Source organism: Euprymna scolopes, chromosome 22 (genome assembly GCF_053919585.1).
Source record: "Euprymna scolopes isolate OS-2025 chromosome 22, ASM5391958v1, whole genome shotgun sequence".
NCBI lineage: Eukaryota > Metazoa > Mollusca > Cephalopoda > Sepiida > Sepiolidae > Euprymna > Euprymna scolopes.
Genome location: NC_136503.1, coordinates 29,564,667 through 29,592,589, shown reverse-complemented (window position 1 = coordinate 29,592,589; position 27,923 = coordinate 29,564,667). Strand labels below are relative to the sequence as shown.

Below are 27,923 nucleotides of genomic sequence, written 5' to 3'. Positions count from 1 at the left end.
GAAATGCAGGCGCGCTAACCGATTGCGCCACCGGAGCTTACACTTTATTGCAAAATAGCATTAATATCAGGATTTTTTATTACGAATTAACACATCATACTCTTTAATATAAAGAAAATAGTAAGAAATAGGTAAGTACAAAAGTTTACATTGAAAATGTTTCATTACATTGAAATGCAGGTCAAAAGTCTAATCCTAAGTGATTGTAAAATGTTCTGTTTAACCATATACAAGTCAAATAAAACCATTGCTACGGGTGAGGGTCGAACTCACAACCTCCGCATATCTTTTACCATTAGCCAACTGTTTATAAGTACGGCGCGCTAACCGATTTTGCCACCGGAGCTTACACTTTATTGCAAAATAGCATTAATATTAGGATTTTTTATTACGAATTAACACATCATACTCTTTAATATAAACAAAATAGTAAGAAATAGGTAAGTACAAAAGTTTACATTGAAAATGTTTCATTACATTGAAATGCAGGTCAAAAGTCTAATCCTAAGTGATTGTATAATCTTCTGTTTAACCATAGACAATTCAAATAAAATTATTGCTCCGGGTGAGGGTCGAACTCACAACCTCCACATATCTTTTACCATTAGCCAACTGTCTATAAGTACGGCGCGCTAACCGATTGCGCCACCGGAGCTTACACTATATTGCAAAATAGCATTAATATTAGGATGTTTTATTACGAATTAACACATCATACTCTTTAATATAAAGAAAATAGTAAGAAATAGGTAAGTACAGAAGTTTACCTTGAAAATGTTTCATTACATTGAAATGCAGGTCAAAAGTCTAATCCTAAGTGATTGTAAAATGTTCTGTTTAACCATATACAATTCAAATAAAACCATTGCTCCGGGTGAGGGTCGAACTCACAACCTCCGCATATCTTTTACCATTAGCCAACTCTCTATAAGTACGGCGCGCTAACCGATTGCGCCACCGGAGCTTACACTTTATTGCAAAATAGCATTAATATTAGGATTTTTTATTACGAATTAACACATCATACTCTTTAATATAAAGTAAATAGTAAGAAATAGGTAATTACAAAAGTTTACATTGAAAATGTTTCATTACATTGAAATGCAGGTCAAAAGTCTAATCCTAAGTGATTGTAAAATGTTCTGTTAATCCATATACAATTCAAATAAAATGTGCCTCCGGGTGAGGGTCGAACTCACAACCTCCGCATATCTTTTACCATTAGCCAACTGTCTATAAGTACGGCGCGCTAACCGATTGCGCCACCGGAGCTTACACTTTATTGCAAAATAGCATTAATATTAGGATTTTTTATTACGAATTAACACATCATACTCTTTAATATAAAGAAAATAGTAAGTAATAGGTAAGTACAAAAGTTTACATTGAAAATGTTTCATTACATTGAAATGCAGGTCAAAAGTCTAATCCTAAGTGATTGTAAAATGTTCTGTTAATCCATATACAATTCAAATAAAATGTGCCTCCGGGTGAGGGTCGAACTCACAACCTCCGCATATCTTTTACCTTGCCAACTGTCTATAAGTACGGCGCGCTAACCGATTGCGCCACCGGAGCTTACACTTTATTGATAAATAGCATTAATATTAGGATTTTTTATTACGAATTAACACATCATACTCTTTAATATAAAGAAAATAGTAAGAAATAGGTAAGTACAAAAGTTTACATTGAAAATGTTTCATTACATTGAAATGCAGGTCAAAAGTCTAATCCTAAGTGATTGTAAAATGTTCTGTTAGTCCATATACAATTCAAATAAAATGTTGCTCCGGGTGAGGGTCGAACTCACAACCTCCGCATATCTTTTACCATTAGCCAACTGTCTATAAGTACGGCGCGCTAACCGATTGCGCCACCGGAGCTTACACTTTATTGCAAAATAGCATTAATATTAGGATTTTTTATTACGAATTAACACATCATACTCTTTAATATAAAGAAAATAGTAAGAAATAGGTAAGTACAAAAGTTTACATTGAAAATGTTTCATTACATTGAAATGCAGGTCAAAAGTCTAATCCTAAGTGATTGTAAAATGTTCTGTTAATCCATATACAATTCAAATAAAATGTTGCTCCGGGTGAGGGTCGAACTCACAACCTCCGCATATCTTTTACCTTGCCAACTGTCTATAAGTACGGCGCGCTAACCGATTGCGCCACCGGAGCTTACACTTTATTGCAAAATAGCATTAATATTAGGATTTTTTATTACGAATTAACACATCATACTCTTTAATATAAAGAAAATAGTAAGAAATAGGTAAGTACAAAAGTTTACATTGAAAATGTTTCATTACATTGAAATGCAGGCGCGCTAACCGATTGCGCCACCGGAGCTTACACTTTATTGCAAAATAGCATTAATATCAGGATTTTTTATTACGAATTAACACATCATACTCTTTAATATAAAGAAAATAGTAAGAAATAGGTAAGTACAAAAGTTTACATTGAAAATGTTTCATTACATTGAAATGCAGGTCAAAAGTCTAATCCTAAGTGATTGTAAAATGTTCTGTTTAACCATATACAAGTCAAATAAAACCATTGCTACGGGTGAGGGTCGAACTCACAACCTCCGCATATCTTTTACCATTAGCCAACTGTTTATAAGTACGGCGCGCTAACCGATTTTGCCACCGGAGCTTACACTTTATTGCAAAATAGCATTAATATTAGGATTTTTTATTACGAATTAACACATCATACTCTTTAATATAAACAAAATAGTAAGAAATAGGTAAGTACAAAAGTTTACATTGAAAATGTTTCATTACATTGAAATGCAGGTCAAAAGTCTAATCCTAAGTGATTGTATAATCTTCTGTTTAACCATAGACAATTCAAATAAAATTATTGCTCCGGGTGAGGGTCGAACTCACAACCTCCACATATCTTTTACCATTAGCCAACTGTCTATAAGTACGGCGCGCTAACCGATTGCGCCACCGGAGCTTACACTTTATTGCAAAATAGCATTAATATTAGGATGTTTTATTACGAATTAACACATCATACTCTTTAATATAAAGAAAATAGTAAGAAATAGGTAAGTACAGAAGTTTACCTTGAAAATGTTTCATTACATTGAAATGCAGGTCAAAAGTCTAATCCTAAGTGATTGTAAAATGTTCTGTTTAACCATATACAATTCAAATAAAACCATTGCTCCGGGTGAGGGTCGAACTCACAACCTCCGCATATCTTTTACCATTAGCCAACTCTCTATAAGTACGGCGCGCTAACCGATTGCGCCACCGGAGCTTACACTTTATTGCAAAATAGCATTAATATTAGGATTTTTTATTACGAATTAACACATCATACTCTTTAATATAAAGTAAATAGTAAGAAATAGGTAATTACAAAAGTTTACATTGAAAATGTTTCATTACATTGAAATGCAGGTCAAAAGTCTAATCCTAAGTGATTGTAAAATCTTCTGTTTAACCATAGACAATTCAAATAAAACCATTGCTCCGGGTGAGGGTCGAACTCACAACCTCCGCATATCTTTTACCATTAGCCAACTGTCTATAAGTACGGCGCGCTAACCGATTGCGCCACCGGAGCTTACACTTTATTGCAACATAGCATTAATATTAGGATGTTTTATTACGAATTAACACATCATACTCTTTAATATAAAGAAAATAGTAAGAAATAGGTAAGTACAAAAGTTTACATTGAAAATGTTTCATTACATTGAAATGCAGGTCAAAAGTCTAATCCTAAGTGATTGTATAATCTTCTGTTTAACCATAGACAATTCAAATAAAATTATTGCTCCGGGTGAGGGTCGAACTCACAACCTCCACATATCTTTTACCATTAGCCAACTGTCTATAAGTACGGCGCGCTAACCGATTGCGCCACCGGAGCTTACACTTTATTGCAAAATAGCATTAATATTAGGATGTTTTATTACGAATTAACACATCATACTCTTTAATATAAAGAAAATAGTAAGAAATAGGTAAGTACAGAAGTTTACCTTGAAAATGTTTCATTACATTGAAATGCAGGTCAAAAGTCTAATCCTAAGGTATTGTAAAATGTTCTGTTTAACCATATACAATTCAAATAAAACCATTGCTCCGGGTGAGGGTCGAACTCACAACCTCCGCATATCTTTTACCATTAGCCAACTGTCTATAAGTACGGCGCGCTAACCGATTGCGCCACCGGAGCTTACACTTTATTGCAAAATAGCATTAATATTAGGATTTTTTATTACGAATTAACACATCATACTCTTTAATATAAAGTAAATAGTAAGAAATAGGTAATTACAAAAGTTTACATTGAAAATGTTTCATTACATTGAAATGCAGGTCAAAAGTCTAATCCTAAGTGATTGTAAAATCTTCTGTTTAACCATAGACAATTCAAATAAAACCATTGCTCCGGGTGAGGGTCGAACTCACAACCTCCGCATATCTTTAACCATTAGCCAACTGTCTATAAGTACGGCGCGCTAACCGATTGCGCCACCGGAGCTTACACTTTATTGCAAAATAGCATTAATATTAGGATGTTTTATTACGAATTAACACATCATACTCTTTAATATAAACAAAATAGTAAGAAATAGGTAAGTACAAAAGTTTACATTGAAAATGTTTCATTACATTGAAATGCAGGTCAAAAGTCTAATCCTAAGTGATTGTAAAATGTTCTGTTTAACCATATACAATTCAAATAAAACCATTGCTCCGGGTGAGGGTCGAACTCACAACCTCCACATATCTTTTACCATTAGCCAACTGTCTATAAGTACGGCGAGCTAACCGATTGCGCCACCGGAGCTTACACTTTATTGCAAAATAGCATTAATATTAGGATGTTTTATTACGAATTAACACATCATACTCTTTAATATAAAGAAAATAGTAAGAAATAGGTAAGTACAAAAGTTTACATTGAAAATGTTTCATTACATTGAAATGCAGGCGCGCTAACCGATTGCGCCACCGGAGCTTACACTTTATTGCAAAATAGCATTAATATTAGGATGTTTTATTACGAATTAACACATCATACTCTTTAATATAAAGAAAATAGTAAGAAATGGGTAAGTACAAAAGTTTACATTGAAAATGTTTCATTACATTGAAATTCAGGCGCGCTAACCGATTGCGCCACCGGAGCTTACACTTTATTGCAAAATAGCATTAATATCAGGATTTTTTATTACGAATTAACACATCATACTCTTTAATATAAAGAAAATAGTAAGAAATAGGTAAGTACAAAAGTTTACATTGAAAATGTTTCATTACATTGAAATGCAGGTCAAAAGTCTAATTCTAAGTGATTGTAATATCTTCCGTTTAACCATAGACAATTCAAATAAATCCATTGCTCCGGGTGAGGGTCGAACTCACAACCTCCGCATATCTTTTACCATTAGCCAACTGTCTATAAGTACGGCGCGCTAACCGATTGCGCCACCGGAGCTTACACTTTATTGCAAAATAGCATTAATATTAGGATTTTTTATTACGAATTAACACATCATACTCTTTAATATAAAGAAAATAGTAAGAAATAGGTAAGTACAAAAGTTTACATTGAAAATGTTTCATTACATTGAAATGCAGGTCAAAAGTCTAATCCTAAGTGATTGTAAAATGTTCTGTTAATCCATATACAATTCAAATAAAATGTTGCTCCGGGTGAGGGTCGAACTCACAACCTCCGCATATCTTTTACCTTTAGCCAACTGTCTATAAGTACGGCGCGCTAACCGATGGCGCCACCGGAGCCTACACTTTATTGCAAAACAGCATTAATATTAGGATTTTTCATCACGAATTAACACATTATCCGTTTTAATATAAACAAAATAGTAAGAAATAGGTAATTACAAAAGTTTACATTGAAAATGTTTCATTACATTGAAATGCAGGTCAAAAGTTTAATCCTAAGTGATTGTAAAATCTTCTGTTTAGCCATAGACAATTCAAATAAAACCATTGCTCCGGGTTAGGGTCGAACTCACAACCTCCGCATATCTTTTACCATTAACCAACTGTCTATAAGTACGGCGCGCTAACCGATTGCGCCCCCGGAGCTTACACTTTATTGCAAAATAGCATTAATATAAGGATTATTTATTACGAATTAACACATCATACTCTTTAATATAAACAACATAGTAAGAAATAGGTAAGTACAAAAGTTTACATTGAAAATGTGTCATTACATTACAATGCAGGTCAAAAGTCTAATCCTAAGTGATTGTATAATCTTCTTTTTAACCATAGACAATTCAAATAAAACCGTTGCTCCGGGTGAGTGTCGTACTCACAACCTCCGCATATCTTTTACCATTAACCAACTGTCTATAAGTACGGCGCGCTAACCGATTGCGCCACCGGAGCTTACACTTTATTGCAAAATAGCATTAATATCAGGATTTTTTATTACGAATTAACACATCATACTCTGTAATATAAACAAAATTGTAAGAAATAGGTAATTACAAAAGTTTACATTGAAAATGTTTCATTACATTGAAATGCAGGTCAAAAGTCTAATCCTAAGTGATTGTATAATCTTCTGTTTAACCATAGACAAGTCAAATAAAACCCTTGCTCCGGATGAGTGTCGTACTCACAACCTCCGCCTATCTTTTACCATTAGCCAACTGTCTATAAGTACGGCGCGCTAACCGATTGCGCCACCGGAGCTTACACTTTATTGCAAAATAGCATTAATATCAGGATTGTTGATTACGAATTAACACATCATACTCTGTAATATAAACAAAATAGTAAGAAATAAGTAATTACAAAGGTTAACATGTAAAATGTTTCATTACATTGAAATGCAGGTCAAAAGTCTAATCCTAAGTGATTGTATAATCTTCTGTTTAACCATAGAAAATTCAAATAAAACCATTGCTCCGGGTGAGTGTCGTACTCACAACCGCCGCATATCTTTTACCATTAACCAACTGTCTATATGTACGGCGCGCTAACCGATTGCGCCACCGGAGCTTACACTTTATTGCAAAATAGCATTAATATTAGGATTTTTTATTACGAATTAACACATCATACTCGGTAATATAAAGAAAATAGTAAGAAATAGGTAATTACAAAAGTTTACATTGAAAATGTTTCATTACATTGAAATGCAGGTCAAAAGTCTAATCTTAAGTGATTGTATAATCTTCTGTTTAACCATAGACAATTCAAATAAAACCATTGCTCCGGGTTAGGGTCGAACTCACAACCTCCGCATATCTTTTACCATTAGCCAACTGTCTATAAGTACGGCGCGCTAACCGATTGCGCCACCGGAGCTTACACTTTATTGCAAAATAGCATTAATATTAGGATTTTTTATTACGAATTAACACATCATACTCTTTAATATAAAGAAAATAGTAAGTAATAGGTAAGTACAAAAGTTTACATTGAAAATGTTTCATTACATTGAAATGCAGGTCAAAAGTCTAATCCTAAGTGATTGTAAAATGTTCTGTTAATCCATATACAATTCAAATAAAATGTGCCTCCGGGTGAGGGTCGAACTCACAACCTCCGCATATCTTTTACCTTGCCAACTGTCTATAAGTACGGCGCGCTAACCGATTGCGCCACCGGAGCTTACACTTTATTGATAAATAGCATTAATATTAGGATTTTTTATTACGAATTAACACATCATACTCTTTAATATAAAGAAAATAGTAAGAAATAGGTAAGTACAAAAGTTTACATTGAAAATGTTTCATTACATTGAAATGCAGGTCAAAAGTCTAATCCTAAGTGATTGTAAAATGTTCTGTTAATCCATATACAATTCAAATAAAATGTTGCTCCGGGTGAGGATCGAACTCACAACCTCCGCATATCTTTTACCATTAGCCAACTGTCTATAAGTACGGCGCGCTAACCGATTGTGCCACCGGAGATTATACTTTATCGCAAAATAGCATTAATATTAGGATGTTTTATTACGAATTAACACATCATACTCTTTAATATAAACAAAATAGTAAGAAATAGGTAATTACAAAAGTTTACATTGAAAATGTTTCATTATATTGAAATGCAGGTCAAAAGTCTAATCCTATGTGATTGTAAACTCTTCTGTTTAACCATAGACAATTCAAATAAAACCGTTGCTCCGGGTGAGGGTCGAAGTCACAACCTACACATATCTTTTACCATGAACCAACTGTCTATAAGTACGGCGTGCTAACCGATTGCGCCACCGGAGATTACACTTTATTGCAAAATAGCATTAATATGAGGATGTGTTTATTACGAATTAACACATCATACACTATAATATAAAGAAAATAGTAAGAAATAGGTAATTACAAAAGTTTACATTGAAAATGTTTCATTACATTGAAATGCAGGTCAAAAGTCTAATCCTAAGTGATTGTATAATCTTCTGTTTAACCATAGACAATACAAATAAAACCATTGGTCTGAGTGAGGGTCGAACTCACAACCTCCGCATATCTTTTACCATTAACCAACTGTCTATAAGTACGGCGCGCTAACCGATTGCACCAGTCAGGAAACTGAAGAACCTCTGGTTGATGAAGAAGGCTCAGGAGATCCAGCAGTTTGCTGACTCTGGGGACACCAGAAGATTCTTTGAAGCCACAAAAGTGGTATACGGCCCCAGCTACCGTTCTCTGACCCCCCTTCGGTCTTAGGATGGGCTCACGCTGCTGAAAGGAAAGGGAGGAATAACAAATAGATTGAAAGAGATTACGAGGATCTTCTGAACAGGGACACCACTCCAGAGAGTGAGGCCCTTGAAAAACTCCCCCAACAGCCCATCATTGAGAGCATGGGAGAACCACCCAGTCTGGAAGAGGTGCGGGATGCAATTAGAAGATGAAAAACAATAAGGCGGCTGGTTCTGACGGCATCCCAGCAGAAATCCTGAAGAAAGGCGGGCCTTATCTTCTCAGACACATCCATGCCCTGCTGCTCAAAATATCGGAACAAGAGAAAATCCCTGCACAACTTAGAGATGCCCTAGTTGTCTTTAAGAAGGGAGACAAGGCAAACTGTGGGAACTTGCGGAGGTTGTGAGTGGGGCTTTCTCAAGGCTAAGGAAGAGAGTATTTGAGAACCGTGACCTCCTGGCAAAGACCAAGATCATGGTATATAAAGCTGTCTTGCTGCCCACTCTTCTCTATGGATCGGAGACCTGGACCACATACAGGAGGCACGTAAAAACCCTGGAGACGTACCACCAAAGATGCCTCCGAAAAATCCTCAGAATTAGTTGGAAGGACCGACGCACCAACACCAGCGTCCTGAGTGAGGCTGACATTCCCACTATCACCGCTACTGTTGCTCAACGCCAGCTCAGATGGACTGGTCATGTTGTCCGAATGCCGGATCTCCGCCTCCCAAAACAGATATTCTACTCTCAGCTTGTTGAGGGAAAGCGTGCCCAGGGTGGCCAAAAGATGAGGTATAAGGACAACATCAAAGCAAATCTAAAGCGGTTTCACATGGACCTTGAGACATGGGAGGACGTGGCTGGGAGCAGGTTGGCATGGAGGAGCGCTGTCCACAAAGGTGCTGCGCTTTATAGTGGTGACCTAAATCAAGCTGCTGAGGATAAACGCAAGCACAGAAAGGACAGATTATTAACCAGACACACCCAACCCGACCCCACCACCACTACCTTTATCTGCCTAAATTGCACAAGACAAATTGGGTCTAGGATTGGGCTCTATGCTCACCTGAGGACCCACAGAAGCCACAACGGAGGACAGTCTTACTCGGACACGAGTGACACCCGATGATGATGTTGATGATGACCATTAACCAACTGTTTATAAGTACGGCGCGCTAACCGATTGCACCACCGGAGCTTACACTTTATTGCAAAATAGCATTAATATTAGTATTTTTATTACGAATTAACACATCATACTCTGTAATATAAACAAAATTGTAAGAAATAGGTAATTACAAAAGTTTACATTGAAAATGTTTCATTACATTGAAATGCAGGTCAAAAGTCTAATCCTAAGTGATTGTATAATCTTCTGTTTAGCCATAGACAATTCAAATAAAACCATTGCTCCGGGTGAGGGTCCAACTCACAACCTCCGCATATCTTTTACCATAAACCAACTGTCTATAAGTACGGCGCGCTAACCGATTGGGCAACCGGAGCTTACACTTTATTGCAAAATAGCATTAATATTAGGATTTTTTACTACGAATTATCATATAATCATATATAATATAATAATAATATAATCATAATCTCTTCTCTTCTATCTTTCTTATATATATATATATATATATATATATATATATATATATATATATAAGTAAAATGAACTCATTTTTTCCCGTCTGATTTTGACATTAATAGGATTAAAAATCAAGATATTTCATGCAAATATAATATGCACAAACGGCAGAACAATATCTGAGGTGTGTTATAGGCTTATTATTTCTCAAATTCCTCGATTATCTTAGATTTCTATACTTTTTCTGCTGAGAAGTCACGGCCAAAATCGGTTAAGATCAATGGAAGTGGTAAAATATTTTCTCTCTAATAAATTCCTCCTCCCCCTGCCACCACTTAACACCGTTTGGGGATCGTTCACAAGGAACAGTTGAGAAGAGAACACCGGTTTGGCTTCGTAGTTCTTTCATGTGAAGTTATTTAAAATCACTAAACTGAGTTGTAGTGCTCTGTGGCGTAGTGGTTAGCGTGCTAGACAATTCACATTATATTTTAACGTTCGCGCCGACCTACCGTAATCGTTTTTTTTTTTTTTTTTTTTTTTTTCCTAAACAACTGGAATGGACTGTTCTTGGTGGTCGAACTGTTAACGTTGCAGATTTTTTTTTTTTCACACTTTATTTTCCTACTTTTACTCATGACTCCGGGTTTGATCCTTCCTACTTACCTACCATAACATTTTTTAAAACTCCCCCCCCCCCATCCAGGAAACAAACACTCGGGCAACGCCGGGTACCCCCGCTAGTCTGTAATATAAACAAAATAGTAAGAAATAGGTAATTACAAAGGTTTACATTGAAAATATTTTATAACATTGAAATGCAGGTCAAAAGTCTAATCCTAAGTGATTGTATAATCTTCAGTTTAACTATAGACAATTCAAATAAAACCATTGCTCCGCGTGAGGGTCGAACTCACAACCTTCGCATATCTTTTACCATTAACCAACTGTCTATAAGTACGGCGCGCTAACCGATTGCGCCACCGGAGCTTACACTTTATTGCAAAATAGCATTAATATTAGGATGTTTTATTACGAATTAATACATCATACTCTTTAATATAAAGAAAATAGTAAGAAATAGGTAATTACAAAAGTTTACATTGAAAATATTTCATTACATTGAAATGCAGGTCAAAAGTCTAATCCTAAGTGATTGTATAATCTTCTGTTTAACCATAGACAATTCAAATAAAACATTGCTCCGTGTGAGGGTCGAACTCACACCCTAGCATATCTTTTACCATTAACCAACTGTCTATAAGTATAGGTCGCTAACCGATTGCCCCACCGGAGCCTACATTTTATCGCAATATAGCATAATATTAGAATTTTTTTATTACGAATTAACACATCATAATCTGTAATATAAACAAAATAGTAAGAAATAGGTAATTACAAAGGTTTACATTGAAATTGTTTCATTACATTGAAATGCAGGTCAAAAGTCTAATCCTAAGTGATTGCATAATCGTCTGTTTTACCATAGACAATTCAAATAAAACCATTGCTCCGGGTGAGGGTCGAACTCACAACCTCCGCATATCTTTTACCAATAACCAACTGTCTATTACTACGTCGCGCTAACCGATTGCGCCACCGGAGTTTACACTTTATTGCCAAATAACCTTAATATTAGTTTTTTTTTATTACGAATTAACACATCATACTCTGTAATATAAACAAAATAGTAAGAAATATGTAATTACATGTTTACATTGAAAATGTATCATTACATTGAATGCAGGTCAAAAGTCTAATCCTAAGTGATTGTATAATCATCTGTTTAACCATAGACAATTCAAATAAAACCATTGCTCCGGGTGAGGGTCGAACTCACAACCTCCGCATATCTTTTACCATTAACCAACTGTCTATTACTAGGGCGTGCTAACCGATTGCGCCACCGGAGCTTACATTGTATTGTAAAATAGCATTAATATTAGGATTTTTTATTACGAATTAACACATCATACTCTGTAATATAAAAAAAATTGCAAGAAATATGTAATTCCAAAAGTTAACATTGAAAATCTTTCATTACATTGAAATGCAGGTCAAAAGTCTAATCCTAAGTGATTGTATAATCTTCTATTTAACCATAGCAAATTTAAATAAAACCATTTCTCGTAGTGAGGGTCGAACTCACAACCTCTGCATACCGTGTACCATTAACCAACTGTCTATAAGTACGGCTCACTAACCGATTGCGCCACCGGAGCTTACACTTTATTTAAAAATAGCATAATACTTGCATTTTTTATTACGAATTACCACATCATACTCTCTAATTTAAACAAAATAGTAAGAAATAGGTAAGTACAAAAGTTTACATTGAAAATGTTTCATTACATTGTAATGCAGATCCAAAGTCTAATCCTAAGTGATTGTTTAATCTTCGGTTTAACCATAGACAATTCAAATAAAACCATTGCTCCAGCTGAGGGTCGAACTCACAAGCTCCGCATGTCTTTTACCATTAATCAACCGTCTATAAGTACGGGGCGCTAACCGATTGCGCCACCGAAGCTTACACTTTATTGCAAAATAACATTAATATTAGTAAATGTTTATTACGAATTAACACATCATACTCTGTAATATAAACAAAATAGTAAGAAATATGTAATTACAAAAATTCACATTGAAAATGTTTCATTACATTGAAATGCAGGTCAAAAGTCTAATCCTAAGTGATTGTATAATCTTCTGTTTTTATCATAGCAACCATAGCAGATTCAAATAAAACTATTGCTCTGGGTTAGGATCCAACTCATAACGTTCGCATATCTTTTACTATTAACCAACTGTCTATAAGTACGGCGCGCTTACTGATTGCGCCACCGGAGCTTACACTTTAACGATAGCAAATTCAAATAAAACCATTGCACCAGGTGAGCGTCGAACTCACACCCTCCGCATATCTTTTACCATTAACCAAATGTCTATAAGTACGGCGCGCTAAACGATTACGCCACCGCAGCTGGAACGTTCGTGCACAAGTGCATTAATATTGAATTTTTTTTTATTACGAAGCAGTTATAATTCAATTAACACATCCTACTCAATAATATACACAAACTATTTAGATATGTGTGATTACAAAGTTTACAATTAAAATCAGATCAAATGTCTCATCCTAAGTGATGGTATAATCTTCTCTTTTAACAATAGCAAATTTATCTTAAATGTTTTGTTTCTGGTGTAGGTCGAGCTCATAACCTTTGCATTTTTTTTATATTAACAAATTGTCGATAAGTACGGCGGTCTAACCAATTGCGCCACATGGGCTCAGACTTTCTTGTATTAACATTAAAGGAAAAAGTGTATTGTAAGCTAAATATTATGTTTGATTCTCGGTGGTAGCGCACGATTCATTTTTTTAAACTTTTTTAATCAATATTACGTATTTATTCATATATCTCCATATATAATATTTAGATTTCAGAAATTCTACTTTGGGCCAAATGTACATTTGTTTGCACAACACATGCAATATATAAATTTATTATGTATAGATTATAGGTCTCTAGCTTCTGTAACTTTTTGTCTGCGTTTTAGACACATTTAGTTGTCATAATAAAGCTATACATTTCATCCCAGGACAATATCATCACAAGAGCAACATGTTTATAGGAAATAGTTCCTATTGTTCTCCCTAAATATTGTGTCCTCCTACCACCCCAATCAAAGCCGGAAGTAAATATACACGTTCTACAGATATTGTGCTTCCCCCATTAAACTGGATCATAAATTCATAGAGATAACGTAATCGTCCATTTCCCGATTCATAATAATAAATGCTCAGTACTTAAATTTCGCCCAACTTCAATGGCTGAGAGCTGACAATTCGATTATTCTGGAATTTACTTCTTAATACATAAACGAACGCTCCACGTCTGTTCAAATATGGTGCCACTTTCTACAAGAGGCAATCATTTAAAACACAAAAACAAATGCAAAATTAATAATCGCTCATAAACAGAAAATTAAATACTGATAACCTTACGCTGACCTATGCATACATGCATACGTCCATGCCTGAAGATGCGTGATAAACATAATTTTCATTAAAGTAATATCAGTTAATTAATTACAATACAGATTTCCCAATTACCCTACATTTTTTTTTAAATAATTATTATCGCTGCCATAACAAATGGTTATATCTGATCATTAAAGGTTCAATAATAATATTGATTCTGAGTTTTCATATAGTATTATAACAAAACTGAAACAAAAGCAAATTTATAGATATAGAAATAAAAAACAAATATGACACAACCGAATGTAGTAGTAAATAATATTAAATAGCTTAACAGGTATGATAGAGCGAGGGAAAACAAACAAGAAATAATTTGAAACTACCACCATTAAAAAAATTTGAGATGATTCGTCTAGAAACAAAAACAATTTTAAGAGGGGGTTGATTAGGAGTCGGTTTATCAGCCCATGTGTCTCAATAATATTTCATGCATGGCCGAATCGTGGCCGTATAATAATATATAGAATACTGGCGTCTAAACTATTGATTGGTTTCCATCATTCACCATCTTTTTGATAATTGATTAAGTATCATGGTTAGCTTACACTGGGAAACGCATCGCAATCTTTATTGTGTAGCTTCTTTTAAAACGAAAAACAAAAACACGACCTTATCTTTGCGGCAGTTTTCTGACCGGATAGAGGATGCCCACATTCTTTGCAGCATATTTTGCAGTATCTTCTCTGTATTTATACATTTGTTTCAATTCGTACCTCTGATGTATGTTAGACTATGGAGTTTGGATGTTGGCCTCTAAACACGATACCTATTGTAAACGGTTAAGATAATTTGAATTTAAGTTACTATTTTACTTACTATTGTGGGGGCATGGGACTTCATACCATACCTAACTGCTATAGTGTGTAAATGGCAACAATAATTCTTTCATGGGAAGCAAGAAAGCGAAAAATGCAAATTAACATCTACACATTCTGTAAGTAAACGTTTAACTTTCGTTTAACTAATCATTATATCTTTCCATCCGAATAATTCCGGAGATTCTCGTGCCAGACTAGAAAGCATTAGTTAGTTGTATAGTCTCCACACTGTTGCTACATTGTTAGATATGTCTGGAACAGGTTGTTATATATATATATATATATATATATATATATATATATATATATATATATATATATATATATATATATATATATTGTTATGCCTCTGAGTTTTGTACCTTAAACAGTTATCTCCCTTGACCGGACATTTTTCTTATAGAGTTTCCCCTGACTCGAAACCGGCAGATTAACCGGTGATTTCAACCAGGGAACATGGTGTTGCTCAAAGACAACCAGGCTGCAAGAAACAAGTGGCCCTTAGGACTGATCACACGCATATTCTCCAGTGAAGACAACCTAGTAAGGAAAGTGGAAGTCAAGATTTCCAGAAAGGTTGGCACCAAGCTCCTCCTCAGACCCATTACAGAGATTGTCCTTCTTTGTACCGAGAACTAGAAAACTTATGACGTCTAAGACGTCAGGCGAGGAGTGTTATGCCTCTGAGTTTTGTGCCTTAAACAGTTATCTCCCTTGGCCGGACATTTTTCTTATAGAGTTTCCCCTACTCGACATCGGCAGATTGACCGGTGTTTTGTCCCCTAATTAGCTGTCTTTCTAGCCGCATGGATCGGTTTCTTATCTCTAATTATCCTTCGCCGTCTTAAGCCATCTCCGGTAAGAAACATTATATTATTCCCTTCCTAAAAACACCTTTTAATACTTTAATGTTATTTTTTTATATTATTTCATTTTAACCACGAACTTTGTTTATTTTTTTTATCCACGTGTTCGGCCTTATTAATTTCCTTACATACGACTCCCCGATCCACCCCTTTTATAACTTCGTTCGGGACTTTTTCTCTTTGTATTCTGAACAATGTTTTTTTGTTTGTTTCTTTAAGTTTTTTACCGTATCTACCTTCAATAAACCTGTTTATGGCATTTCCTGTCTTCAGTGTTTTCATTGCTAGTACGCGTTTATGCTAACTGTTTAAGGATCGTATGTTTCTAAACAAACGCATCCTGGGTACAGTATATATATATATAAATATATATATATATATATATATATATATATATATATATATATATATATACATACATATTACCGTTTTATCTGTTTGTTTCGGATGTTAGACCATGTTTACGATCCAACAGCCTCGTCAGACCTTACAGAAATGGTTCTTAGTATTTGGAAGAAGTGTTTTAGAGGAAATACGAGAAAAAAAAAGAAAAGAAAATGTGGGTAAGAGATAATAAGGAGGAGGGAGACGGGTATCGACAATATTTAAGTTTTGAAGGTTAAAATACACTAGGTTGTAGTTTGTGTGGGGAGGTAGCAGATTCAGGTAGGCGTGGGTGGAGACATATGGATATAGGGAGGGGGAGGGGAGAGTGGATTGTTAAAAAAGGGGGGTTAAGGAGAGTAGGGGGAAGGAATTTCAATTTTTAGGTTTTAAAAATTTTGACTGATTTTCGGTTGTTTAGCCAGGTATATGAAATAGATGAGAGAAAGAGAGAGAGAGAGAGAGAGAGAGAGAGAGAGAGAGAGAGAGAGAGAGAGTGGGGAGAGAAAAGGTTTGTAAGTAAAGGTAGACTCGTTCATTTCAGTTGACAAGGAGCTGTTTTTAGGTAGTTAAGGGTTAATATATACGCCAACTCACGCGCAAATACGCATACATACAGACACATGCATATGTACATTTATACACATCCACATACACACATACGCACATACATATATATATATAAACAATGTATATGCAGACATTCATGCATTTATATATACACACATACACATATACACACATACACACAACTCCTATGCAGATATACATACTCATATACATATATATACATATATATATACACACACATACCTACATATATACATATACGTAGAGATATAGATCTCCAGTAAGAAGTAGATGTACATATACATACATACATACACACACACGTATATACAATTATATAAATATACATATTCATAAAAATGTAAATATACAGATATATATATATATATATATATATATATATATATATATATATATATATATACATACATAGACATGTGTATATTTATACTAAGTAAATAAAGTAAAGTTATGATAAATAAATAAACGAGTGTAGTTAATAATGCGAGGTTAGGTAGACGCATTGTAAGATATGTTCAGAATACATGTTGTTGATTTAAAATTTAGGGGTCTGTATTGATTTGCTTTGCTTATTGGATAGGGATTAAATTATAGTGTCTAGAAAAATAATTTAAAAAGGGCGTATAAAGGTTTAAAGGTTAACGATTATGAGAGTAGTGGTTAAGTTATAATGAGTCAGGGGTTCTATTAGTTCCGTTAAGTTCATATATATATGGAGTGGGCTCCTAACATGGTGCTTTGGGCAGTGGTTATGCTTAACTTTATTTTCAGTGTCAAATGTATTGTGGATATAGGCATATATATACATACAAACATATACATGCATATAAACTCAGATACAGCTATATCTGCATGCATACGTTTACCCATGCATACATAGATATACATATATATATATATATATATATATATATATATATATATATATATATATATATACAGACACTAACACTCAGATGCACGCATGTGCATGATGCTGTTGGATCGTAAACATGGTACAACATCCGAAACATATGTATGTGTGTGCAGTCAGCACCAACCCTATTCAGAGTTTAACCGGCTTCCTCCGAAGTAGGAAGTTTCATGGGAGTATGAAATTCACAAGCGGCCCCCAGTCGCATGTATATCCCCGTTAGGGGAGATGACGACGTTAGGTTTTTGCAACTTTTTGTAGGGAGATGTTGACGTCCTCCTACATACAGCATCTGGACTTCCCAAATTGGTCACCCATTTTAGTAATGACCAGGCTCAAGGTTGCTTAACTTCGGTGATCTGACGGGAACCGGTATGTCTACATGATTATGCCGTATATAAACATATGTAACCAAACAGATAAAACAGTAATAAAAAAAAAATAAAACACATATTTGCTCTGCAATAGTATTGAGCACTCTCTTCAGGTGTTTACTAATTACCAGTTTTACTATATATATATATATAAATATAAATATAAATATATATATATATATAAATATAAATATAAATATATATATATATAAATATAAATATAAATATATATATATAAATATAAATATAAATATATATATATATATATATATATATATATATATATATATATATATATATATTGCATTTATCTCTCTGTTCCCTGTTTTTGTTTAACAGCGAACAGTGTTAAATATATATTGGCAAGATCATCCCACGAAGCAGCAACTTTATGGCAACCTACCTGCCATATCTGCCACTATCAGGGAACGACGTCTACGATTTTCTGGTCACTGCCACAGAAGCAAGCAAGAGCTAGTGAGAAATGTATCGCTGTAGACTCTACGGCGCGGACACACGAGCAAAGGACAACCTAGATCTATAAAATATAATTTTATATTTTTTAAGACATTTTTTTTTCATTTTTCGATGTATAGCTAACTTCCATCTGAGATGATTTTTAACGAATTTGTCTAGAAACAAAATCAATTTTAAGAAGGAGAGAGATTAGGAGTCGGTTTATCAGCCAAGGTGTCTCAACAATATTTCATGTATGGGCAAATCATGACCGTATAAATATATAGAATACTGGCAGGGCTGGAAAGTTTTCTAGCCCGGTAGAGGATGCCCACCTTCTTTGCAGCATACTTGGCAGTATCTTCTCTGCATTTATGTATTTACTCCAATTCATACCTTTGGTGAATGCTAGACTAGGGAGTTTGAATGCACATGCCGCCAACTGTGATCCTGAAGATCTGAGGCAGTTGATGGAAAACAGGAAAATCTGGAGAAAGAGAGTCACAGTAGCCCAACCAGATAGATAGATAGATAGATAGATAGATAGATAGATAGATAGATAGATCTCCTGTATAGGATGAAAAACATATGTACTGCACTCGACTCCATGCGAGACACTGAATAAGAAGAAAATGCGCCTAAATACATTACACACGTTTTATTTACACATTGACAAGTGTAAGAAGACAAGTAACATAACAGAACATACAATAAAACGGTTTTATTCACATTCGTGGTGGTCTCTGCAATACAAGGTAGTTATAGGGTCGAGATAGGATGGTATGTACTCATTTTCATAGTGGTCTCTTACATAAGAGGAAAATATACAGAGGTGTACATAGTCTTGTATCCGCCCATGTGGAATTTGACCTACCATGCGAAAAACATGCATCGTGTCCCGATCTCTAGATAGATCTCTCTACCTAAGAGGAAGAAACCCACCAGTGTCTTATCAACCGGAGTTCTTCACCGTTATTCCCCTACAAAGTTAATGCTCACCTTTGAAATACAATGCCCCTCTCATTGCATACTATTTGGTTATATATGCTAACTGACTATTATGAGAAAATTAGGACCTTACATAGTATTAGTTCTGTGTCTAACTTAAACCTAATTATTGAAATTTAAGAGTCTATATCGTTACGTGATATTTAAGTTATTAGTAGCAGGTCTTTACTGTGACCCAAAGCTATAATATATGGCGTATAATACGAGGAGCGTGCAATAAGTAATGCCTCTGCCCACTTCCAGTTGTCTGATCTAGCTGAAATTTTGCATATGCAATGATTTATATCTCTACGGGTTATGTGGCAAATTACAGCTCTGAACTAATTGTGGTTTCTGTTTTACAGATGTTTGAACTGAGTCATGTGTGAAATGGAGCCTGTTGAATGTTGAGCAGTGATCCGGTTTTTGTATTTGAAAGGACACACACCACAGGAGACTTTTGATGAAATGAAAGAAACTTATGGTGATAATGCCCCATCATATGACCTTGTAAAACGCTGGCATCGTGAATTCAAACATGGCCGGAAGTCTGTGGAAACAGCTCCCAGATCTGGTCGCCCCCCCCTTCTACCATTGATGAGGCATCTGTCCGTCAAGTTGAGGCTGCCATTTTGGAAGATCGGCGCATTACTATTCGCCAAATAGCCCAAGATGTCAAGATTAGTACAGGGTCTGTGGAAACTATCATTCATGACCATTTGAATATGCATAAGGTGTCTGCCAGATGGATACCCAGGTTGCTCACACCATTCCAGAAGCGAGAACGCGTTGAGTGCTCGAGGATGAATTTGGAGATGTGCCAAGAAGATGAGTCAAAGTTTTTCAAAAGACTTATTACACAGAATGAAACCTGGATCCATTACTATGATCCAGAGACCAAAGCCCAGTCAATGCAGTGGAAGCACTTGAAGTCACCACCTCTAAAGAAGGCAAGGGTGTAGCCCTCCGCTGGCAAGGTCATGCTCACAGTCTTCTGGGACCAGGACGGAGTAGTGATGATAGATTTCCTGACAAAGGGTACCACAATTACAGGAGCCTATTATGCTTCACTTTTGAGGAAATTAAGGGAAGCTATCAAAATCAAGAGGTGGGCAAGATCAGCAAAGGTACCCTCCTCCTACAGGACAATACTTCATCCACAACTCGCATGTCGCCAGATCAGAAGCACAGCCGTGTGGTTATGAAATCTTTCCCATCATCCCTACTCTCCTGACCTTGCACCCTCTGACTTTCACCTCTTCCCAGCCATGAATTTGTTTTTGAAAGAAAAGCGTTTCCCAGATGATGCAGCATTGATTACTGAAGACGCGTCGTGGTTGGAGGACCAACCTGGGGTGTTCTACAAAAACGGTCTCCAGAGCTGCATCAAACGATGAGAGAAATGCATAACTCTGGGTGGTTCCTATGTAGAGAAAGACTAATAACTGTGCCAAGTTTCGTTGCTCTACTGCTATGGGAAGTGGGTCAGGGGCATTACTTATTGCACGCCCCTCGTATTTACTAAGTCAGTCAATTATTATAATTAATATATTATTACCAGAAGTTATAGCACGCATCATTACCAATGATCGTCCATTTACAAATAAATAAATGATAATAATAAAAAGGAACAGGCGGTCTGAGTGACATCAAGTATACCCAGCTTCCCAATACTCTTGATTCGCTAATAGTTGCAAGGTACTTTGCATTATAGCGGCGAATATTTTACCAATAAATTTTCGCTGGTAACGGCCGGTGGCTTTTTTTTAGGGGAAGAGGGTTGTATGACAATAAGCAGCCAACTAGAATTTGAATACTCTTCGTAATATTCTAGTGGAGAATTAAATAGTATTTTTTTCTCTTCAACCTTTCCATCTTACGAGGCCTTTAAAAAACATTTTCTGTTATATGAATCGATTTGGATGCTGTTGAAGTTTTTAATATATCTATCTTGGCAGTCTCTGTTCCCTTGGTATGTTCTATCTATATTTCTAGTTGTGGCTGGTCTGCGTCGCCTGGTTGTGTAAGCTTGGTTTCCGCACTCTTGGATTTTCTTAATATTTCAGCTGTTTTAATCAGGATTATGGTACGTATTGTGCCAGTCCTATCTTTGATTTAAGTTTCTTATAATCTCTTTTTTCCTCATTTTTTTTTCATAGTGCTCCTACAATTATTGGTATTACTGTAGTTTTCTTTATGATCCGTATTCCCTTTAGTTCTTTGCATCTATTTAATTTTTCTGTCTACTTCCGCTTATTATTATCATTGTTGTTGTTGTTGTTGTTGTTGTTGTTGTACTTCTTCTTCTTCTTCTTCTTGCTGCTGCTGCTGCTGATGATGATGATGATGACGATGACGACGACGACGACGACGATGATGATGATGATGATGATGATGGGAGAGAGAGACGTGAATGGCATATAAACTAAACTATTATTATATTATTGTGTTATTTTTTACTATTATCCTCGAATAGCCTTTGGGCTTCGATAAGTTATGGCTCTTTATTAAAAAAAAATCAATTAAACCATGGATTATTTCACAATAATGTCCCGATAAAGGAGGCAGCGATGAATTTTATTTATTTATTTTTATTTATTTTTTATTTATTTATTTTTTTTTTTTTTTTGGTATAATAATATAAAGTGATTTTAAAGCGACTTTAACACCATGTTCATTGATTAAAGCTTAGAAGAGCGATACATTTGGTTATTTGTATTTTCATTAATCTAATTAATTTGTTCATCTTGCAGATTTTTTTTTTAACTTTGTTATTTCAAAAACATATGGACAACGACAGAAGAATAAACACACAAAAAAAAACACACACACAGAAAAAGAAAGGTTAATCTATAAAAAGAAAACTCTCTCCCGCCAGATGTATAGACCAAATTAGACACACACAGATAAACTAAATATGCGAATAAAAGAAGAAAAAACTTTCAACATGCATCGTGTTGTTTTATAACCATATAAGTCTGTATACACACAACTAAAGGGGCGCAATGGTCCCTTGAGTTACAAGGGTGTAACGCTTGATAAGATAAGTGACTAAATTAAAACTGTCTCGATCGGTGATACCATACATAGACCTGTGATGATCATATCTTACTGACAGGGCCAGATTTAGACATTAGCTAAACAAGAGAATGTTTGAAGGAAGAGTTGTAGAGGGAAAAACTAGGTCTCCTGGGACGCTCATACCTTTTTTATATTATCTGAAGTGGCTCGTCTTTAAGGGCCCAGAGAAAAGGTGTTATTATAGTTGAAGCTAATTATGCATATTGGATTTTAAAGAGTTGCTAAGTATTTACAGAGTAAATGAAGTTAAGAGTCTATTATATCTTAGTAGGTCAGTGCCGGTGCTGGGGTCTCATGATCATTTTTTTTTTTCTAATATAAATCACTCCCAGACAAAGCATGAAGCTACTTCATATAAAGAGTTAAAAACTACTATTTCTAAATCAAAAACTAGCTAATGATAAGTGTGAAATCGATAAATTCCAAACCATATATATAGCAATTCTTCCCCGTTTGTCAGAAACATCATTCATGGAATGTGAGAAATAAAGGACTAAAGAAGGGAATCTGGAGTTATGAAGCTGCTGAAAGTAAAACTCAAGATCTATTTTTTTTTATAAATTAAATCAGACAGACACAGATAAATACCAGTGTTACTTAATGCAAGCACGAAAAATGGTGGCTATTTTAGGAGAGCACCAAAACGAGATTCTAATGTGTGCTTTTACACAATAGTAAAAAAATGTTTGCTTGTATTTCTATTGGACATTCTACAAAAATGAAGGCAAGATATCAAAACTTGAAACAAGTTTTGGATAACCTGCATAATCTGGAGAATCGATTGATAATTTGTGTGGATTTTAAAATAGTGAATTTTTTATTGGGTGAACAGTTGGGTTATACAAAGTATCTTTTTTATTGTTGTTTTTTAATGCATGTGAGGTATTTAACTAGGTGTATACGAGAGTGCTCAATACCAAGGTAGAGCAAGATGCATTTATTTTTACATAAACGTTTAGGTATCGCTAGATTCATGAATGTTTCAGTCATAACTAACTAACAAACATCAGGCGATTTTGCGTTTACAAAAGCCCAGTATACTCGTAGCGATGCCTAAATATTTATGAAAAAAATATGCAAAAAGCATTTGTAATTTTATAAGTAGGATTAAACTATAGTGTAACTCGAGGGTATTATCAAACGACGACCCCCCCCCCCAAAAAAAAAAATAAAATAAGACTCCATACTTAAGTTAATAATTTTTTCAATTCAAGAAGTAAAATTATATTATCGCCTCTTCATATGAAATTGGGATAAAAATAAAACTTGCCAGGGTACTCGATATATACGGAAATTTATTATAATAATGAATGCAAAAAAATTTTCGGGTTTAAGCAGTGGAAAGCTTAAAGCTATGATATTTGGTGGACTTCAGACAAGAACATTGATCAAAGATAAGAAACATTCGTGACTAGATCTGGAGATTTTATTTGAAATCTAGGATCTACTCCCATCTGTAGATTTTGTTTGTTATCCACAAACCGGCCAATTTAGATAACGTATAGCGAAAATATATGATTGGAGTACGCCAACAAATATCTAATAACACATCCCAAACATGACTGATTTTGAGACTGAAAATCATTAATTTGTTAATGTTCTGATTGTATGATTAACACAAGATGTCACTCTACAGCCATGGCCTTGACTTGGACTTCGGGCCAGGATCAAAGTGTAGTATCTGTTCCGGCAGATACTGCAAGCAAAGACCAGATGTGGGGGCAACTCCACATATAAGACCTTCGTCAATGTTGGGGCAACCCTTCATACCAATTGTCACTATCCAGCTCCCCTACTCCCCGCGGAGTTGGTCCCCATTTCACCTTCACTCCTCACTTTAAAAATCGGCCTTGTGCCTAATTTGCTCAGTGGGGCAGCAAATAAATACCTCAAAGTGTAGTATCTGTTCTTCAGATACTGCACTTCCATTTCTTGTTCTCTTTCGGTGGAGAAGCAGTCCTTCACGACTGAGACAATTTTTATTTCTGTACCTTTTCTCCACGTTAAAAAACGACCCTGGTGTCTAACTCTGTCCCGTGGGGAGGCATTGTAAATAGGTACAGTCATGGCAAAAAGTTTTGAGACTATTAGATATTTTATATTTTATCCCTAAGTTATTAAGAAAAATGTTTCATGATGTATTTTTCTAACATGTGATTTTCTGCAGATTATCTAAAAGTCTTTATATTTAATACTTTGGATAATAACTGGAGATTTTATCCCTTGCACTAAAATTGCTCTTTTGGCTAATTCCTGCAGAAGTTGGATTGGGTAAATTGGTTGTATTATTAAGTCGCAATAAGATATCAACATAATGAACAGTCACAATGAACATAAAAAACATGAGATTTTAGCAACATTTTGTCATTATTCTGAAACATTTTGCTTAACAAAATTTTCTTCATCTTTTTCCAGGTGTGAAACTGCCAAACTATCATTGCTGTGCATCAAAGTGGATTGAAATGCAAAGATATTGTAGTCAATGGCATTGCAACAAGGAGTACCTTCTTCAGAATCGTCAAACAGTTCAAAGAAACAGGTGATACTCGGGGAAAAAATCCTCTGGACGACCAAGACTGTCGAATGCTCGCCAAGATCGTCTCTTGATAAGATTTCAACTTAAGGAACAGACTTCATCCAGTGCCACACTTGCTGAAACGTGGAATGAGGCTGGTGTAAGTGCCTCAACGCATACAGTGAGGAGAAGATTTTTCGACAGTGGCCTTGAATTAAGGAGAGCAGCAAAAAGGCCTTTTCTATCGAGAAAAAATATTTCAGACAGGCTAAAGTTTTGCAGAAAATATAAAGATTGGACAGTGGAGGATTGGAGCAAGGTGATATTTTCGGATGAGGCACCATTTTGCTTGTTTGGAGCTTCTGGAAAATCCCTTCTTAGTAGAAGGAAGGAGGAACGTTTCCATACATCTTGCGTGATCCCTACGGTAAAGCATCCGAACACCGCTCACGTGTGGGAGTGCTTTTCATCTCGGGGAATTGGAAAAAATACTGCTGTGGATGCCAAATGGTACCTGAATGTGCTTAAAGATCACCTTCTCCCAACAATTCAAGAGCAATTTCTGGGCGCAAACTGCTTTTTTCCAGCACGATGGTTATCCTTGCCATACCGCGAGGACGATAACAGAGTTCTTGTATGATAAAAATATCGAAATCTTGAAATCTTGGCCCGGGAATTCACCGGATTTGAATCCCATACATAATCTTTGGTCAATAATTAAACGAGCGGTGGATAAGTAAAAACCATCTAACTGTGAGCAGCTGAAAGAACTTATTACTCAATAATGGAACAATATTAGTGCAGAAACGATTGAAAATTTATTGAAAACCAAACGTATTGAAACTGTACTAAAGAAGAATTTTGTTGCTGTTTCTAAATAAATTAATTTGGACAGCAAATTTGCTTATATTTCTTCTTCAAATTATTTATGCAGCATTTTGAAATAAAAATAAATAGTTGAAAGCCTGAAATCCTGAAAATTACCCTAGTCTCAAAACTTTTGACGATGGCTGTATTTCCATACTAAGCATGAACTACTCCATCGGACTTTTATTAATCATTTGTAAAAAAAAAAAAATAATAAATAACAAAAGAAAACATTTAAAAGCAAATCGTTCATGAATTAGATCTCGTTTATTTAACTTTTTTAATGAAATATAAATAGCATTAAAGTGACAAACAACAATATAAATAATACTGGCAGGGCCCTGGTGTTGCCCCGGCATAAAACGTGCTTAAATATGATATTTTTAATTCATACAGATTTCGTATTTATTATTATAACGCTAATTCTGTATTGATTACTATATTGTACCCAATATATATAGTAATGATTTCAAAAGTTAAAAAAAAAAAGATTTGTATGGCATCGGTTGTGATCAAAACCAAAACATTTAGCGCTCAAACTCGTTATCGTTTGAGCTATCGTAAGACAGATAATAAATAGTTTTAAAAATGAACCGACTGCATATTTGTGCATGCGTACAAAAGTACTTTAAGTTCCATTTCTTTTTTTTTTTTTTTTTTTTTTTTTTTGACCCCTTAGCTGCTTTTTTACCGGCTGAAACCCCATAAAAGAACTGTCCACAAAAAAACACAATCATTTGATCCGCATCGCGTCACTCTGCGACATTGTGAGTCGGGATATATGCAGTTTGAAAAAAAACATGGAGAAAAACCGACATACACACAGATAGACAGACATAGCGAGTTTTTGTTTTGTTTTGTTTTTGTTTTTTAATATTAGATTAACAACAAAAAAAACGTATGGAAAACACGAACTATGATGTATGTTCGTAATGTTTTTATATAAGGTACAAAATGTTTAAATTTAACGGTTTTATGGAAATTGGAGAGGTGATTTAGCGGGTTTTTGAAAATCTCAGTTTGTAATGCTGGTTATGGGATAAGAAAGTGGTATATAATTGAAACGCCTAATAATTAAAAAAAAAAAAAAGTGAGCGTTTTTACCCAGTTTTTTTTTACTTTTAAAGTTAGAGAGCCGTATATCGATGAGATTCCAAATCCACGATTGCATGTTATGACGTAAGCAAAGCGTTATTCTTCGGCAGCCATTTTGTTTGTAGGGCATGACAAACGAAATATTGCGCTGTCGATAGCACGATCAATAATTCTGAAACCGAGAACAGACCGAATGGTTGAATGATGACGTGTCACTTAGGAACCAATCGAATGGCAGAATGTAGTAAAGGTATGGGCGAAAAATAGAGGCAAAACAGTGATTAATATTCGTGGACCATCGCGAAATCCTTTAAAATGCTCACCATTGGTTCACAATTCATTAACCCGATTGTAGAAGAGTGATGTGGAGTACAAGGTTTGCCTAATAACACACTAACGGGGGGGGGCAATATTTTCAAAATTGCCTCAACTAACAACTCATTTGTGTGTTTGGGGAATTCTTATGAATCTAAAACATAATAAAACGGAATATAGGAAAGCGGATACATGCATGCGTATATGTGTTTGCAGTAAATGATTCAACAATAACATTAAAAAACTAGTTTTATGAAGATACGCCCATTTAATCTGTGCGTTTTGTACTGGAAATACTATTTTGAATTTGATCGTGACAGATCGACAGATGGGCA

At 35.0% G+C, this 27,923-nt stretch overlaps 20 non-coding genes across 20 annotated transcripts; all 20 read right to left on the bottom strand.

Moving 5' to 3' along the window:
* Positions 1-557: 557 nt before the first annotated feature.
* On the bottom strand, positions 558-655 carry Trnai-uau (transfer RNA isoleucine (anticodon UAU)). The gene is made up of 2 exons: positions 618-655; positions 558-593 (listed from the first exon to the last, which is right to left on the bottom strand). It is a non-coding gene; the product is annotated as a tRNA-Ile (tRNA).
* A 211-nt stretch (positions 656-866) lies between these two features.
* On the bottom strand, positions 867-964 carry Trnai-uau (transfer RNA isoleucine (anticodon UAU)). The gene is made up of 2 exons: positions 927-964; positions 867-902 (listed from the first exon to the last, which is right to left on the bottom strand). It is a non-coding gene; the product is annotated as a tRNA-Ile (tRNA).
* A 209-nt stretch (positions 965-1,173) lies between these two features.
* Positions 1,174-1,272, bottom strand: Trnai-uau (transfer RNA isoleucine (anticodon UAU)). Its single transcript has 2 exons — positions 1,235-1,272; positions 1,174-1,210 (listed from the first exon to the last, which is right to left on the bottom strand). It is a non-coding gene; the product is annotated as a tRNA-Ile (tRNA).
* Positions 1,273-1,481: 209 nt separating this feature from the next.
* Positions 1,482-1,578, bottom strand: Trnai-uau (transfer RNA isoleucine (anticodon UAU)). The gene is made up of 2 exons: positions 1,541-1,578; positions 1,482-1,518 (listed from the first exon to the last, which is right to left on the bottom strand). It is a non-coding gene; the product is annotated as a tRNA-Ile (tRNA).
* A 210-nt stretch (positions 1,579-1,788) lies between these two features.
* Positions 1,789-1,886, bottom strand: Trnai-uau (transfer RNA isoleucine (anticodon UAU)). Its single transcript has 2 exons — positions 1,849-1,886; positions 1,789-1,824 (listed from the first exon to the last, which is right to left on the bottom strand). It is a non-coding gene; the product is annotated as a tRNA-Ile (tRNA).
* Positions 1,887-2,096: 210 nt separating this feature from the next.
* Trnai-uau (transfer RNA isoleucine (anticodon UAU)) lies at positions 2,097-2,192 on the bottom strand. The gene is made up of 2 exons: positions 2,155-2,192; positions 2,097-2,132 (listed from the first exon to the last, which is right to left on the bottom strand). It is a non-coding gene; the product is annotated as a tRNA-Ile (tRNA).
* Positions 2,193-2,883: 691 nt separating this feature from the next.
* Trnai-uau (transfer RNA isoleucine (anticodon UAU)) lies at positions 2,884-2,981 on the bottom strand. The gene is made up of 2 exons: positions 2,944-2,981; positions 2,884-2,919 (listed from the first exon to the last, which is right to left on the bottom strand). It is a non-coding gene; the product is annotated as a tRNA-Ile (tRNA).
* Positions 2,982-3,192: 211 nt separating this feature from the next.
* Trnai-uau (transfer RNA isoleucine (anticodon UAU)) lies at positions 3,193-3,290 on the bottom strand. The gene is made up of 2 exons: positions 3,253-3,290; positions 3,193-3,228 (listed from the first exon to the last, which is right to left on the bottom strand). It is a non-coding gene; the product is annotated as a tRNA-Ile (tRNA).
* Positions 3,291-3,501: 211 nt separating this feature from the next.
* Positions 3,502-3,599, bottom strand: Trnai-uau (transfer RNA isoleucine (anticodon UAU)). Its single transcript has 2 exons — positions 3,562-3,599; positions 3,502-3,537 (listed from the first exon to the last, which is right to left on the bottom strand). It is a non-coding gene; the product is annotated as a tRNA-Ile (tRNA).
* A 211-nt stretch (positions 3,600-3,810) lies between these two features.
* On the bottom strand, positions 3,811-3,908 carry Trnai-uau (transfer RNA isoleucine (anticodon UAU)). The gene is made up of 2 exons: positions 3,871-3,908; positions 3,811-3,846 (listed from the first exon to the last, which is right to left on the bottom strand). It is a non-coding gene; the product is annotated as a tRNA-Ile (tRNA).
* Positions 3,909-4,119: 211 nt separating this feature from the next.
* On the bottom strand, positions 4,120-4,217 carry Trnai-uau (transfer RNA isoleucine (anticodon UAU)). Its single transcript has 2 exons — positions 4,180-4,217; positions 4,120-4,155 (listed from the first exon to the last, which is right to left on the bottom strand). It is a non-coding gene; the product is annotated as a tRNA-Ile (tRNA).
* A 211-nt stretch (positions 4,218-4,428) lies between these two features.
* Positions 4,429-4,526, bottom strand: Trnai-uau (transfer RNA isoleucine (anticodon UAU)). Its single transcript has 2 exons — positions 4,489-4,526; positions 4,429-4,464 (listed from the first exon to the last, which is right to left on the bottom strand). It is a non-coding gene; the product is annotated as a tRNA-Ile (tRNA).
* Positions 4,527-4,737: 211 nt separating this feature from the next.
* Positions 4,738-4,835, bottom strand: Trnai-uau (transfer RNA isoleucine (anticodon UAU)). Its single transcript has 2 exons — positions 4,798-4,835; positions 4,738-4,773 (listed from the first exon to the last, which is right to left on the bottom strand). It is a non-coding gene; the product is annotated as a tRNA-Ile (tRNA).
* A 553-nt stretch (positions 4,836-5,388) lies between these two features.
* On the bottom strand, positions 5,389-5,486 carry Trnai-uau (transfer RNA isoleucine (anticodon UAU)). Its single transcript has 2 exons — positions 5,449-5,486; positions 5,389-5,424 (listed from the first exon to the last, which is right to left on the bottom strand). It is a non-coding gene; the product is annotated as a tRNA-Ile (tRNA).
* A 210-nt stretch (positions 5,487-5,696) lies between these two features.
* Trnai-uau (transfer RNA isoleucine (anticodon UAU)) lies at positions 5,697-5,794 on the bottom strand. The gene is made up of 2 exons: positions 5,757-5,794; positions 5,697-5,732 (listed from the first exon to the last, which is right to left on the bottom strand). It is a non-coding gene; the product is annotated as a tRNA-Ile (tRNA).
* A 520-nt stretch (positions 5,795-6,314) lies between these two features.
* Trnai-uau (transfer RNA isoleucine (anticodon UAU)) lies at positions 6,315-6,412 on the bottom strand. The gene is made up of 2 exons: positions 6,375-6,412; positions 6,315-6,350 (listed from the first exon to the last, which is right to left on the bottom strand). It is a non-coding gene; the product is annotated as a tRNA-Ile (tRNA).
* Positions 6,413-7,241: 829 nt separating this feature from the next.
* On the bottom strand, positions 7,242-7,339 carry Trnai-uau (transfer RNA isoleucine (anticodon UAU)). Its single transcript has 2 exons — positions 7,302-7,339; positions 7,242-7,277 (listed from the first exon to the last, which is right to left on the bottom strand). It is a non-coding gene; the product is annotated as a tRNA-Ile (tRNA).
* Positions 7,340-7,548: 209 nt separating this feature from the next.
* Trnai-uau (transfer RNA isoleucine (anticodon UAU)) lies at positions 7,549-7,645 on the bottom strand. The gene is made up of 2 exons: positions 7,608-7,645; positions 7,549-7,585 (listed from the first exon to the last, which is right to left on the bottom strand). It is a non-coding gene; the product is annotated as a tRNA-Ile (tRNA).
* Positions 7,646-7,855: 210 nt separating this feature from the next.
* On the bottom strand, positions 7,856-7,953 carry Trnai-uau (transfer RNA isoleucine (anticodon UAU)). The gene is made up of 2 exons: positions 7,916-7,953; positions 7,856-7,891 (listed from the first exon to the last, which is right to left on the bottom strand). It is a non-coding gene; the product is annotated as a tRNA-Ile (tRNA).
* A 3,220-nt stretch (positions 7,954-11,173) lies between these two features.
* Positions 11,174-11,271, bottom strand: Trnai-uau (transfer RNA isoleucine (anticodon UAU)). Its single transcript has 2 exons — positions 11,234-11,271; positions 11,174-11,209 (listed from the first exon to the last, which is right to left on the bottom strand). It is a non-coding gene; the product is annotated as a tRNA-Ile (tRNA).
* Between the last annotated feature and the right edge of the window lie 16,652 nt (positions 11,272-27,923).